The 13,844-nt window shown below is 35.8% G+C and overlaps 1 protein-coding gene across 3 annotated transcripts in view; it reads right to left on the bottom strand.

The window, feature by feature from the left end:
* The window catches only part of Rho-5 (rhomboid-5), a 300,427-nt gene extending 289,734 nt beyond the window's left edge, over positions 1–10,693 (bottom strand). For all 3 annotated transcript variants that reach the window (XM_076765407.1, XM_076765409.1, XM_076765410.1), the window contains exon 1: positions 8,802–10,693. The gene's annotated coding sequence lies outside the window, so the exon portion shown is untranslated. The remainder of the gene's footprint in view (positions 1–8,801) is intronic.
* Between the last annotated feature and the right edge of the window lie 3,151 nt (positions 10,694–13,844).

Below are 13,844 nucleotides of genomic sequence, written 5' to 3'. Positions count from 1 at the left end.
AACACAACAACTGAACCAAAAATAACTGAACCAAATATAAGATACAGTCTACGAGAGCTCTTACCTCGCGTGACCTCTTGGGACAATTCTCTTCAACTCCAGCAGTACAATAGATTTCACCAGAAGGAACCGCGAAATTGACCAATTCTAACTCAACTAACAATAAGTTTACTAATCAGCATAAGAGTTTCGTCTCCCTAAGTAAGAAACGTATATAAGCTTGCAAAAGTGACCTTGATTTTCTCCTGTTTGATCATAATTTTTTAATTGTTTACTCGCGTGCACTGACTCGTTAATGCATTCCGGAAATAAACATAAATATGTAGAATTGAATGTACTAGTAGCATTAGAATATAAAATAATATTAAGCTATTCAGTATGGAAACGTTCATTAATCACGGCTGGAATACATTGTTGTGGTTTATCGATTTTTAAATTGCTATTGTATACAATAGTGAATTAACAAGCATTAATTTAGCTGTCGTTGCAGAATGCAACGTTAAATCGCATCAGCAATTAAAGCGTTCAATAGGTAGAAAACCTTGAAGATAAATGAAAAATGAGATGCGCTGTTTCTCGTTTGACATAAAATAATTTAACGCCAATTAAAAGTTCATGCATAAAGAAGAATGTTCAACGTTTCACTACGCTAAATGCCCTATAAAACAAGTAAATGTTAAATACTGTGAAATAATTTGTACAAAATTCATACTGAAATTCGGAATCGAAGCAACATACAAACGTGTCGCTTTGTTTCCAAACCTTTGCAAAGTGTAAGACAAATAAAATCCTTGAATACATTCTAACAATTTAAAAAAATAGGAAATTTAAGTAAAAAGAAGAGTTACAGTTTCATACGCGTAAACTTCAAATTTTTAGCTTTTTATTTTGTATGTATACTCGGTAATAAAAAAGTAAACTACTATTAATTCAAAATTCTTGTTCCTTGCGAGAGTCAGTTTTAAAGGAGCAAGCCGGAGGACAAATTTTGAATGAAACTAATATCCACGCCGCCTTAAAATTCTCTTTAGCAACGGAAGTAACACGACAGTTTGAGCATGAAACGGGAACTTGGATCTCTTGAAACGAAAAGGGAACAAGAAACGAGGCAAACAGAAATGAAACTATAAAAGTGAGGATGAAACAGAGAACAGAAAGAAAGACAAGCGAAAGCCACGAAGAAGCGGGCCAGTATTGCGACAAAAATACATTTTCCCCTCAAAAGCATTGAGAGCAGTTGCTTTTAATACTCCCTACGGAAATATAAACATACTATTTCCTGGGGAAAGTAACCTATCGAACAGTAACATGCATTATTAATTCAAATCGAAATGCGAATTATCCTTTATAAATAAAGATATTTCACTGATATGAAATATTCATCTTCGTTGCAAGATTGGTTAACTATACACAATCCCCGCATGCATTAATATATTCAATAATTCACTATTCATGCAGTATTAAAATTTACAACGAATTTCCAATATCGCGACAATAGAACAGTAATCAGTTGATTGCGTACATTTTACTTGCAACCGTTATAAAATAACTAATTAATATCCTTGAAGCGTTTTCCAAATTTGCCTACCGTGTCCGGTGTTATCGATCATACTAACTACAAATATAGATATACTACACGATACACCTGAATCGAAATACTGCATTTTACATTAGAATTCCATTTTACTTAATTTCGTCAGCGTAATTATACAACCTGTAAATATGAAATATTTGAGAGAAATGGAAGCAATAACAATGATATTAAATTATGAAAGAAATTCAAAAATACGTAGGAAATTAGAAAGCCTAATCGAATTGTATTTATAGTCATTTTTAAATATTTATTTAATTTACCCGTAATATTTAAGTTATTGGAACTGAAAATCGAGACTCCCGATTGAAATGCAAAAATTTTATTCGTGTCGAAATCCCAAATGATATTTATTAACACTCGGGTTCATTAATTACAGTGTTTTCAATTTTGTTTCATTCGATCAAGTCAATTATCGAGTACTCTGCATTCATGTTATCGTATTTGTTCCAATTATCTCTATTCGAGCACATCACTTATTTTCAAACTGAACGTTATTTACACCTGATAAAATTTCTGTAGTTTTTTAAAAAGTATTTTTTATAAATAAATAGACAGACGAAAATTGAAATAGATGTGTCCAATAATTTTTGCTATAAAGAAATCTAAAAAATCATTTAATTTTTTAAAATTAATAACTAAGTAGACTCGTTAAGGAAACGACAATATCAGATGAAGAATGTGGAACAATTGTTAATATTTTTCAGTAGTAATTTTTAATTTACCCGAACTATACGAGCTTATCAAGATTCATTGCACCGTCCTATTTCATTTAAAATCTGACAAGTCACAGGTGCAAACTACTTGATTATTTATCACTTCACAAAATCTGGTGAAATGCTCGTTATATCTCGAACAGATTAATTTCTTTATACCGAGTGTATTAATATCTCTTCGACTGGAAAGGAAATAATTTAAACATTCGAGCTTTGTACCATTAAACAATTCAAATTTTCCCGAACTGATAACAAAATCACGAAAAATGCAACAAGGAAAGTGCACAGCCAGAATCGTAATCATTTCCAAATGAAACACGTGCAACGAATGTCGGCGGTAATACTGATACAAATTTATCGACATCAGTACTAGTTCTGAATACACTCGGTCCATAGTCAACAACAATTGAATTGAGAATCCACCAACAATGACGAACGAGCGGTCCGATAAATCATGAAGTAGTTAGCGCTGAAATAGGTCGGCCAATCGGGTTAAAGGATTTTTCCGGCAGTAGATGCTGCACAAACAAGGTCAGACAACATCATCAAACATAATTAAGTCCGTAAGTAGACAGAGATTACCTCTTTGCTATAAAATCGGCGTTATTGCGATGTCGTGCAAGTGGAATAGTTCTACTGCACATAAAAAATATAAATATAAAAGAACATTTGGGTAATTTAGGACTTCAATTAGAACCTATTGTTTTATTACAGTTTTAAGTCTATTCTTAACCGGAGAAACGTTCTGAAAGAATATTTAACTGAAAGGGTGGAATCCAAGACAATGTTAAAAATCGCTTTATTACAAATCATTTGCTCCAAACGAGCATAATTGTTATACGGGTCACAGACTCCGTTTATATTTCAATTTCGTTCTTTACTGTTCATTCAGATAGCACTAATATGTACGAACTGAAACTGCCTGGTTCCGCGAACGCAAAATCAATATCCTTTGATCAAATTGTATTCTTCATTTTCCACCAATTTTTAAAAATTTGTTTTCCGATACTAATAAGATTTCATGCTTGTTTGTACGTATGTATAAACGATGTTTGAATAGCCTCTATCAAATAAATTTAATACTTTAACGCTTTTGAATCTTTTTCATTGAGTCATCTTTGGAAATAAATAACTAAACATCTAAAATTATAAAAATATATATTTTCCAATGTTATTTCTTCCTCAATAAGCAAATTTATAATGCTTCGTTAACTTGTAGTTGAATCTACTTGTATCTCAAACATGAATTATTCCTAACACGTGTCTTGGAAAAATAAAAAAAATTCTGAACAAATTTACACAAGTTAATTCAATACATTTGTATCCAAAGCTTCTATTGTATTTCCCTTCAAAGCTTCTGTCTCTAAAACGAACAAAACTTTAGAATAAAGTTCTTACAAAGCTCCCTGCGCCTAATACTCTCTGAATAACAATCTTAAAATAATCTTAAATGAGTTTTACGAAGAAATTTACTTTATCGAAGTTTTTATCATAATTATGATAACTTTCTATATATTTCTTATACTAATTATTCTGTGAATTTAATGATCTTATGTTTTCAATTGTACGAAACTTAGATAACGAAGCAGTATTTAACTTTACTTAATTAATCTCTGCCAGGGAATATAAGATACCCTTCTCATTCTTTTATTTCTCTAATAAACTGTTGAAAATGTTGATTGCATCAATCAGAAATACACTTCATATCCATACCTCTCGTGTGACTGATAAGTTATATAATTTTACTATAAAATCTAAAATAGTACCTAAAACTCGAATTGGTCATATTATTACATTTTATACCGCGTATGGACGCTTTCACGGAGGTCCACATTTTACGCGTATTAAAATTTGTAGCCAGATAAAACGCTATAATTTTATACTCCACTTTTAAAAACCAGGTAACGGGACATTCGAGATTGATCGGCTGTTGCAAGTTACTTTATGAGTTCGAAGAATCGACAAGTGTCGTCTATTGTTGGACTGATCGATTTAAAGGTGGCAGAACGAGCCTCCAAGACAAGCGGTTATCTATTGGATACAATCGGTTGCTGATAAAAACACTTACAGAGGAGATAATGGGAACAGTAATTAAACACTGCATATACAGTACTAAAGAAAGAGCTCTGTTAAGTCTAACAAAAATAGAACATATCTGTTTTGTTAAAAATAATATAACCAATTTTTTTCTAAAAATCTCAACATGAAAATGTTCATCTTTTTCCAAAACACTGATTGTGAACTGAAAACCCTTATGTAAATAAAAAGTTCACATATTTAATACAAAGTAAACCCCTTTTAACAGTCACCCGTTGACTAAAAATAAAACTGTCAATTGTAAAACAAAATATTTCACAATGAAGGAATTAAAATTTAACTTTTCGATCAAATGAACGTTAGGAATAAATTACTACACGTTGATTTTATTGATTATCTCTCATTTGAATAAAATTTCATCCGTTTCTAGCACACGGTACGCGAAAGAAATGAATATTTTAACATGCAAAATTTCTCTATTATTCATTAGAATTTAAGGATAGATACCTATAATAGATGTGTTGATCGTTCATTGGCAGAAAAATAAAAGGAGATAAGAATTCCAGCAAAACAATCGCTTCAGACTTAAACGAAGTTACACACAAACGTTATTTACTGATGAAAGAGTCTGTGCGATAGAAGAAATATTTAACAAACAAACCGATAAAGTCCGCAGCTCGTAGCTCTTGCGAAGCCTGTGGAAAGGGCGCGTGCGATACCTTGTTGAATGAAAAACGATGGTTCTTCCAACAAAATACCGCACTCGTTCACAAAGCGAAAACAACATTTGTTAAAGCTAAAGATTGAAATTCTGGCAGCCTCATATCTAAACCTATTGAAATATAAGCTTTGATATATTCTCGAACAAAGAAGTGTGTAAACAAATTGTAATTTCAAGTCCTAAAAGAAATCATCGTCCAAGTATCAGAAAAAATTTTATTAAATAAAACTTTGCACCTATGTTACAAAAACAGAGGTAGGCAAATGTAGATTCGTATTGACTAGAAACTGAAAACAAATACATTCGCGATGCATAAATATCAAAAAATTAAAATCGTATCTTAAACAGGAAACTCTGAGTTTTAAGGTATCTAAAATATTCGTAAATACAAAAATGTTTATAGAAAATTGGTAGTCAAAATCGAGTATTTCGAGAATAAATGAATGAAGAAGAGACTAGATCGCTATGACAAACTTAATTTTCTAAGGCAGTGTATTGAAATGAAGTGTTGTGACGAATCTGCTAACATGTGTGATGTGTCTTGTCTGAGGTGTCTAGCGACACTGCTCACGCGATTGGGGATCCTCTATTTATACGGACGCGCCCTTTGCCCCCCCCCCCGCCCCCACCGGGTGCACACGTGCCATCTTCGCTACTACAAAGCAGTTCGGCGCTTTAAGACGCGTCGACACAACGAACGCGACTATAAAGGATTGGAGAGTGAATTGATAGGACCAGGTCCAGGTCTCTTTTTTTTTTCCTCGCGACGCGACAGTGTGCCACCTAATACATCCAACGAAGCATCGAAAAAATCGACTTCGTTAACATTTCCCCGTCAAGCGCGACCACCCTCGTCGCGAGTCTCTAAGCAACGTTGACTTTCAATTTACATTTCCAATAATTCAGTACCGAGCACGGTTATGCAGGTACCTTTGCCCGCAACGTATGTCACGTACACAGTTGAACATGTGTTACGGGAACTAGTACTGTATAAAGGCTTGTAGGAGAACGGATTTGAGAGACGGTCGTGGGAGAAACTGGAAACCAGCCAGCTCTCCGTGTTCGATGATTTCGCATTAAACTTTCAATGTACGGTCGAGCGGTGGATGTCGCGAAAACGACAAACGAAGGTTCCGCAAAGTGGCGATAAAGGGGTATTTTATTAAAGAGTCATTTCGCGAGAACGTTCGCGCCGTTTCGTTATGAGGTTCCGCGTAGAAACGTTCGCGTTCCATAAAGCAACCAACAAACGCGTCAACTTTCGCGACGAAGAAAGAACCGCGTGCAGAGGAAGCATCGATTCTCGATCAACCGTGAATATTTTATTACGGGTCGCTTGAAAACTCGACGATTAAACGCCCGAGGCGACGTCGAAGAAAACAGGTCTTTTTCCTCGTAATGAAAAAATTTCAATAGCACTTTCAGCGAAAATAATAAAGCAGTGCGTGTAGAACAACTTGATTGGATGTTTCTTTTCATCGAAGAAACCATTGCATTTAGGTATTCGATGTATAGAAAAATAATATTACTATAAAATACATTGAAATTGTACAAATGAAGATGAAGAAGATATTATAAAGGAAATTATTACACTTTGTACTTGCAATAGCAGGACATCCTGTATATCACAGAACCTTCCATATCTTAATATTAGTTTCAGGATATAGCTTCATGAAGACTTAGTTTACCGTAGTAAAATCTTAAAGGAATTTCTGTACCAGAAAATTGCTAATTAACATCCTCTGACACCGTATCTTTATTCGCTAATATTCCTAATTAATTAGCGTTGAAGTCTATCAAAAACGGTTATATCTACTAAGAGAATACCTAAAGACCCCTCTCGGCGAATTTATTAAAATTAGACTTCGTTCTAAATTACATCGACATAGTGATACAGAACATTTTCTTGGAATTATAATATCACAATTTTATTAATAAAAAGGATAAAAATATGGCAACAAACTAGACACGAACGTGAAAATGTAACTTCAGGGAGTTACGAATTACGTTTACCGAGTCACGAATGTAAACAACTAGTTTTCAAACATTATGTAACTGATATGTATCATATAATAGTCGCGTGACTCGATAAGTCTCGTAACAGTAAACACATCCTTTACAATAAAATAAACACAGATCAATATTTTGCTTATAAATTTCTATAAATCACAGTACAATGTAGTCTAGCAAACCAGAAGTTTAAATATTTATATAGTAAAGATGATCAGAATGAAGAAAAAGCATTCGTACGAGTTATCAAAGAAGATATGGTCGACCACATTCTATTGTGATTTTTTAGTATAGTTTGATACAAAAGTATCAATTTCAAAAGTAAATGTATAGACAGTAACGATGGGACTAATCTTGTAAGACATTCGTTAATACTTTGTACAAATTTCTAATTATACTCTTATATCTCAATTATAGTTGATATCATTTAGCACCTTTGTAATAAATAATGAAACAATTATTATTTTGAATAATTTCTATAAACTGATCCATTAAATTTAATATATATGGAAACGTACCATATTAATTTATTTTCAACAGCATCAAATAATTCTCCTTTACAAATTGTGACTTCAAAATAATTATTGTTGTTTTCGTTATATTTGATACATTTGCTTCTTTCATTCGAGTTAATACCTTACAAAATTACCAATTATATATATAAGTATAATTGTTGGTATCGTTGCAGTTTTAATTACCCATGATTTATGAATGTAATCAAATATCGAACTTGATATAAATAATAGGCATCGATACAATTTGAATGCAATAATTGAGCAATAAATTAATTTCAGCCAAAAATGTATTAAGTACATCAAAACACGTGACATTATAAATACAGATAGCTCTCCTACAACACGGCATCCTATAACACGGTTTTGCTTTAACGCGATAAGAAAATTGCGAAAACTTTTGTACAACACTGTACTCCTACAGCACTGGATAACATGATTTTTGTTTAACATATTTAAAAACTAAATTACCTTAAAATAATGACGCGAAGGAATAATGAACTATAGTTTAAATTAAAATAATATTTTTTGTTTTTTTTTTGTTTTGTGTTATACATACATTTATATTTTTCAGAAAAATTAAGTTGGGTATGTAGAATTAAAAAAAAATATTTGTTTTTAATAAGTTTTCGGAACGTAACTCCCCTTTTTATACTGGCTCTGGGTCTCATATAACACTGTTTCACACAACACGGCATTTTCTAGGAACCTATCTACCGTGTTATAGAAGGGTTACCTGTACCATTTTATTACGTATAGTAAGCAACATTAATCATGCGTTCGTTATTTTCTTTCGCAATACTTCAGAACAACAGGTCATTAATTTTGAAAAGTTACCAATTATGTACGTATCTCAAAGTAATTATCAAATAGTACCGCAACTTCTTTTACTTGTAACAATTAAACAGATATCAAACTCGACGTTAATCGATAGAATCGATTCAAAAACATAAATAACAAACGTAACACGTGTCGCTCCGAGTACCATTTTCTTTAGAACAAAGAACATTAGTCGTTTACTATTGATTTTATTTCGTAAATTTCATACTTTACCAAATCGGGTCACTGACCTCGAAAGGTTACGATTCGAACGCATTCCTCGAGATAACCGACCACAAAAGTATCAACCTCGAACGTAAACAAATCCTAGTTATCAAAACAAGTCTCGTTCCCATCGCTACCGATCACAGAGAAACTCGTGCAAAGTTACTTACATCCGGACGTGGGCAGAGCAAGGTGCGCAGCACGCGTAATCCTCGTCAAACCGTCGACAAAAACGGCACACACTCAGAGCACTGATCGAGCACACCGAACCAGTTCACTTGGTCGACGAATCGCACGAAACATCTAGAACTACTCTAGAGGATCCCCATCCGGGGGCGAAACGGGGTCGGGCGATGTTGTTGAAAAAAAAAGTCACTCGGTCTCCATCGCGTCCTGTCCGCGCGAATGCCTCGATCCCCGCGATCCCTCGACAGTTACTCGTTCCTTCGAAAACAAGTGTTCACCGCGCTTAACGCGTACCGTGCGGAGTCGCGCCTATCCATCGAACGTGATCACCGATCGTCCGAGCGAACGTTCCCGACCCGTCATTCCGTCCATCGACTCACACTAGCACCGCGGCTCGATTGTCCCCGACTGTCTTCATCGTTTCCCGCGTTTCATCGCGCGTTTCCTGGGCTGGACCGGTCGTCGGTCCGATCCCCGATCGCTTAGCCCATCTCACATACCCGCGAACACGTAGGTTCGCGATGAGATCGCGACGGAAAGAGTCCCCCGCCGCGAGGTGGCCACGCAAAACGGGGTTAACGGCACTCGAGGTGTTAACCCCGACTCCTCCTCGGCTTGGTGGCACGTTGCTAGCGATCAGCTGCGCTGGATGCACGATTGTCCCCGAATATGGTGTAAAGGCCCCGAACACGAACACGGTCACAGTGATCGAACGTCGTCGGTTCTCGGCCAGCAGGGACGACACTCACGGTAACCCACTTTCCGACCACGTCGTTTATTCTGATTCGGCTGGATCGGTAGATCGTCGATGCGCGGTGTCTCGATTTACGTTGTACGCGAATCCCGTGGCTCATTAGGGTGGCCGAACGATCTCTGGGTCAATTTGCAGAGGTACCGCACGACCAGCTGACAGCTTCGAGGTTGCGACGAGGAAAACAGCCCTCGCCTTGCTCCATTTAAACGTCGGTTATCACGGGACCATTTTTACCTAGCCACCAGTTTCCATGCACCGTCCACTGTAGTCTCTCGGACCGTACGTAAACGCGACGCGCATCGTCAACGATTCTCCGCGAGGCCAGGGGCGAAAATAACGAACGTGCGGAGAGAACGGTGCACGCATCGAGTAACCTCGCGCAGCCAAAATGGTGGACGACACTCCCGTGTTCCGCCTCGACTCGGTCGCCCCAGCACCACCGTCTTCCTTTCACGGGATTAATCGTAACGGTTGCAACGCGACAGCACTATGCGCCCCGTTGGCCACTGATCCTCGTCGATATCGCACCGTCGAACGAGAAAACGGTTGGTTAGGATCGAGCGGGCTGCCACTGGAACCGCCTTCTAGTGCACAACACAACACACCACCTCCGTATGTGTAAAGTGGACCACCCGCCTGGCGCATCCGTTCTAACATCCGTTTCCGGGGTCGCGCGTCCGTTCAAGGGTGATCGTTAACGGTCGAGGGATCGGTTCGCAGGTTGCGGAAACGGTCACGAGCCGGTCACCTGATCGTGGCGTGGAAAAAAGATCCAACGAAAGACGACAGCGTCGACAGGCTCCTCGCCGAGGGCATTCCAGCGCAGGCAGGGTGAACCGAGACGTACGCCACGCCATCTGGCGATCAAACCTCTGACCCGACCACTGGCATGGCCGCGCGACCAACCCTCGCGTCAATAACAATCGAATCGCGCACAAAGCGTGCCTTGTTACACCGTTCGCTGACGCGTACTGCCACGCCAGCGTCATTCTTCTATGCGTTCCTCGATCATACCTGAAAAATAAGACGGGACACGGGATCGAGACGTAGTATTTGTCGATTAACGCGCGCCCGTGATCGCGACTATTCGTTCGTATTTCGATCAACCGCGCAACGAACTACTGGGGCGGCTGCGCGATTCGGACTGAGTGCAGCTTCGCATGGGAACCGTGGACCCGACGACGGAAAAGCCCGAGCTTCCACGAACGGACGGTCACGTCGAAAGTGACATCTGGCGACGCTTAGAGGAAGTGTCGACGTAGTTTTTGTGGATTTAAAGGATGAATGGTATCTTATGGTCAAATAGCGGCCTGTTTGCGCGGAATCGAGAACGGTAAACCCGGGATGAAATAAACATTTCAATTTGTTAATGTTTAACTGTTGTTCTACAAATTTTAGCGCGCAAACACGATCGTTTTGTCTTGTGAAAAAATCTGACAAAAGGACTGAGATGGATTAAATACTTCAACAATCGTTAAAAAATATGTTCAGTTTGTATTACTAAGCAATAGTGAGTATTATACTGAACAATTATGCGCGTCAAACGAATGTCTAAAGCGATCATTATCTGCGAACTAACAATAAAATTTTTAAGCGTAATCAAATGTTCACGAACTTCTATTGCTTGAATTTCCGGTCTATTTACAAATCCATTCTACAAAAGACATATTAAACATATCGAGAATATATGCACCTGTGGAAAACGAAATATTACATTTTATCATATTAATTAATGGATTATATTCTGTATAGGGTGATCCTAAAAACTAGGGCAAACTGTAGCTCTTTTATAAGCGAAGAGACAAAAAATTCACAGAGGAAAAAGTTAAATCCCCTATGCAGGATAATTTTTTGATGACATAAGTTTTATACATTGGTGCTAGTGCAATATACGAGTATGCGCTTTCACTTGTTTTTTAAATTTAACTATACATTTTTTTTACATAAATCTTCATTTCAGAGATAATGGTATTTGAAAATTTATCATATACATATGTGTACGATTGAATACGATTTGTTATTCCTTTCTGAATTTATTTCGTGGATCATTTCTTTTTTTTTCTCTTTTGTACATAATAATTTTTACGTATTTTACCATCAACTGTATTTCACGCCGCCTCAATTGAGTATAAGTTTGGTAATTGAGAAGAAGCAGAAATGGGCAACATTTTATTTGAATAATTAATAACCAATAAAACCAGCGTATAACAATTTATTCGTGACGTTTATTCAATTGAAAAATTAAATTTGTATCTGTTCAGACGTAAACGTTTAACTTTGATTGATGCTTTTTATAGTTTTATTTCAATTATTTATACGATAGTGAAAATAATTGTAACTTTAAAACTATAAATATAGTCAATAATTGCTTTATTGATCATTCAAACTGTACTATGCATAGAATCATAATATTTAAAATTCCAGTCTCGTACTATTTCTTCTTCTTCTCCTTTATCTATTGAAATCTGTTCTTCTACTTCAAGTACCTATAATACATTATTTTTAAACACCGACTCTTTCGTACAAAAGCTTAAACTTTGTAAGTAACACTTTCGATACGAATTTACTAATAGTACGTACTGGTTCTGGAATCAAAGATCGATAATAATGAAGCTCATGATCAGCCTCTAATTGCCATTGTTTGTTTTCCTGACATTTTCTATAATTTAATAACCAAAATCCAAGATAATTGACTGGATCATAAGGTTTCTTTGCTACAATTTCTTTGATTGCCATTTTTAGTGGCACTTCAAAATAACTTTTTAACCATTTCCCATCAAATGATAATGTTATATCATTCATTAGACAATTTAAACATTTTACTGCTTCTGTATCCTCCACTGTCGCTTTTTAAATTAAATTAAAAATAATTTTTTCTTTATATTTTAAAATCGATGTAGTGTGTTGGCATGGAATGTAACAATCATACACATATATTTGAGCAACCACTATTTAACCTACTAAAATTTTTGTCCAATATTTCTCCAATTTGTTTATGTCCATCACTATCACTGTAACTTGCAGAAACTTTATTCACCTTGACACGTGATTCATTAGATTCTCCTAATTTCGTAATTAAGGGCACGAAATCTGCTTGACACTGAGGGGGTGGCAGTTGTGACATTAATAACTCTTTCAAACTTGTTTGGCTGGCGACAATGTTTTGTAGTACAGTATTATGAATATCACAAGTCTGCTTAATGTAGGTTAAACAATTCTTTTTATAAATGTATATGTATAAGATAAAATAAAAACGAAACATATATTTATAGATTTAATTGAGTTTGTTTTACCTTTTTCCACCATGAAGACGATTTCTTCTTACAAAAGCACTCAAAAGATCTGGAACTTTGGTATTACTCGGAGGTGCTCGCTGTTTTTTCATTTTAAATAATTTTTACTCTGAAATGAAAAAAATACATAAAAATAATTGAGTATGAAAAACTCTGATACCGTTAATCAACTTTCAATTCAATTTACACGGAAAGCGATAATATAGTCACAAAATGTAATACTCGTTTAATCGATTTAAAAACAATCTACACTAAAGAAATATACAGAGTGAACCACACAAAGCATTACGTGCTTTAAAATTCTAAATATATTTCGAAGAAATATTTGTTTTTTAAACAACAGTTACCGATAAATGCAAGGATTTCCATACCAATCTACTTTAAAAAATGAATAAGTGGTTCGATTAATCTAAAATATTATGTCAAATGAAGATTCTAATGAATTCTAAAGTCACAATAAGATTTGCTGCCACAGTTCTTGAGAACTTCCAAGAAAATACCTTGCACGACATTGCATGTACTATCCTAGGTATAATAAAAGAAAACAAATGTAAAGGCAAGCCTGATAAATATAAATATAACAAAATTGTCGAACTAAACGCTAATGTCTCTGTATTTGCTACAGCGGTTTTTAATCGTATAATCTATTCACGATAATTTTATCGTTAATCTTCCATACAGGTCTAATAAATTTCGCAGCGAAACAATTAGTCCTGACATTGTCATTAGCTATTTCTGACATGATTTTGCGATAACACGGCGGAAATGTCAATCATGACTAGCCGATGTTTACGTGTCTTGATGTTTTCCAAAAATCAGTAACGTTTCTCGTCTAATAAGCAGAGATAAGTAAAATATTCCCGTAAGAATCCCGCGATAACAGATTTTAAACCACTCCCAAGAGCAAGCACACGCAGCATAGCCAAATAATCAAACTCTGGCATATAGACAGCATAAATACATCAGACGTCTTATCGGAA

The sequence above is a fragment of the Colletes latitarsis genome, chromosome 5, assembly GCF_051014445.1.
Source record: "Colletes latitarsis isolate SP2378_abdomen chromosome 5, iyColLati1, whole genome shotgun sequence".
NCBI classification, from domain to species: Eukaryota; Metazoa; Arthropoda; class Insecta; order Hymenoptera; family Colletidae; genus Colletes; species Colletes latitarsis.
This window is presented reverse-complemented; position numbering and strand designations above follow the sequence as displayed.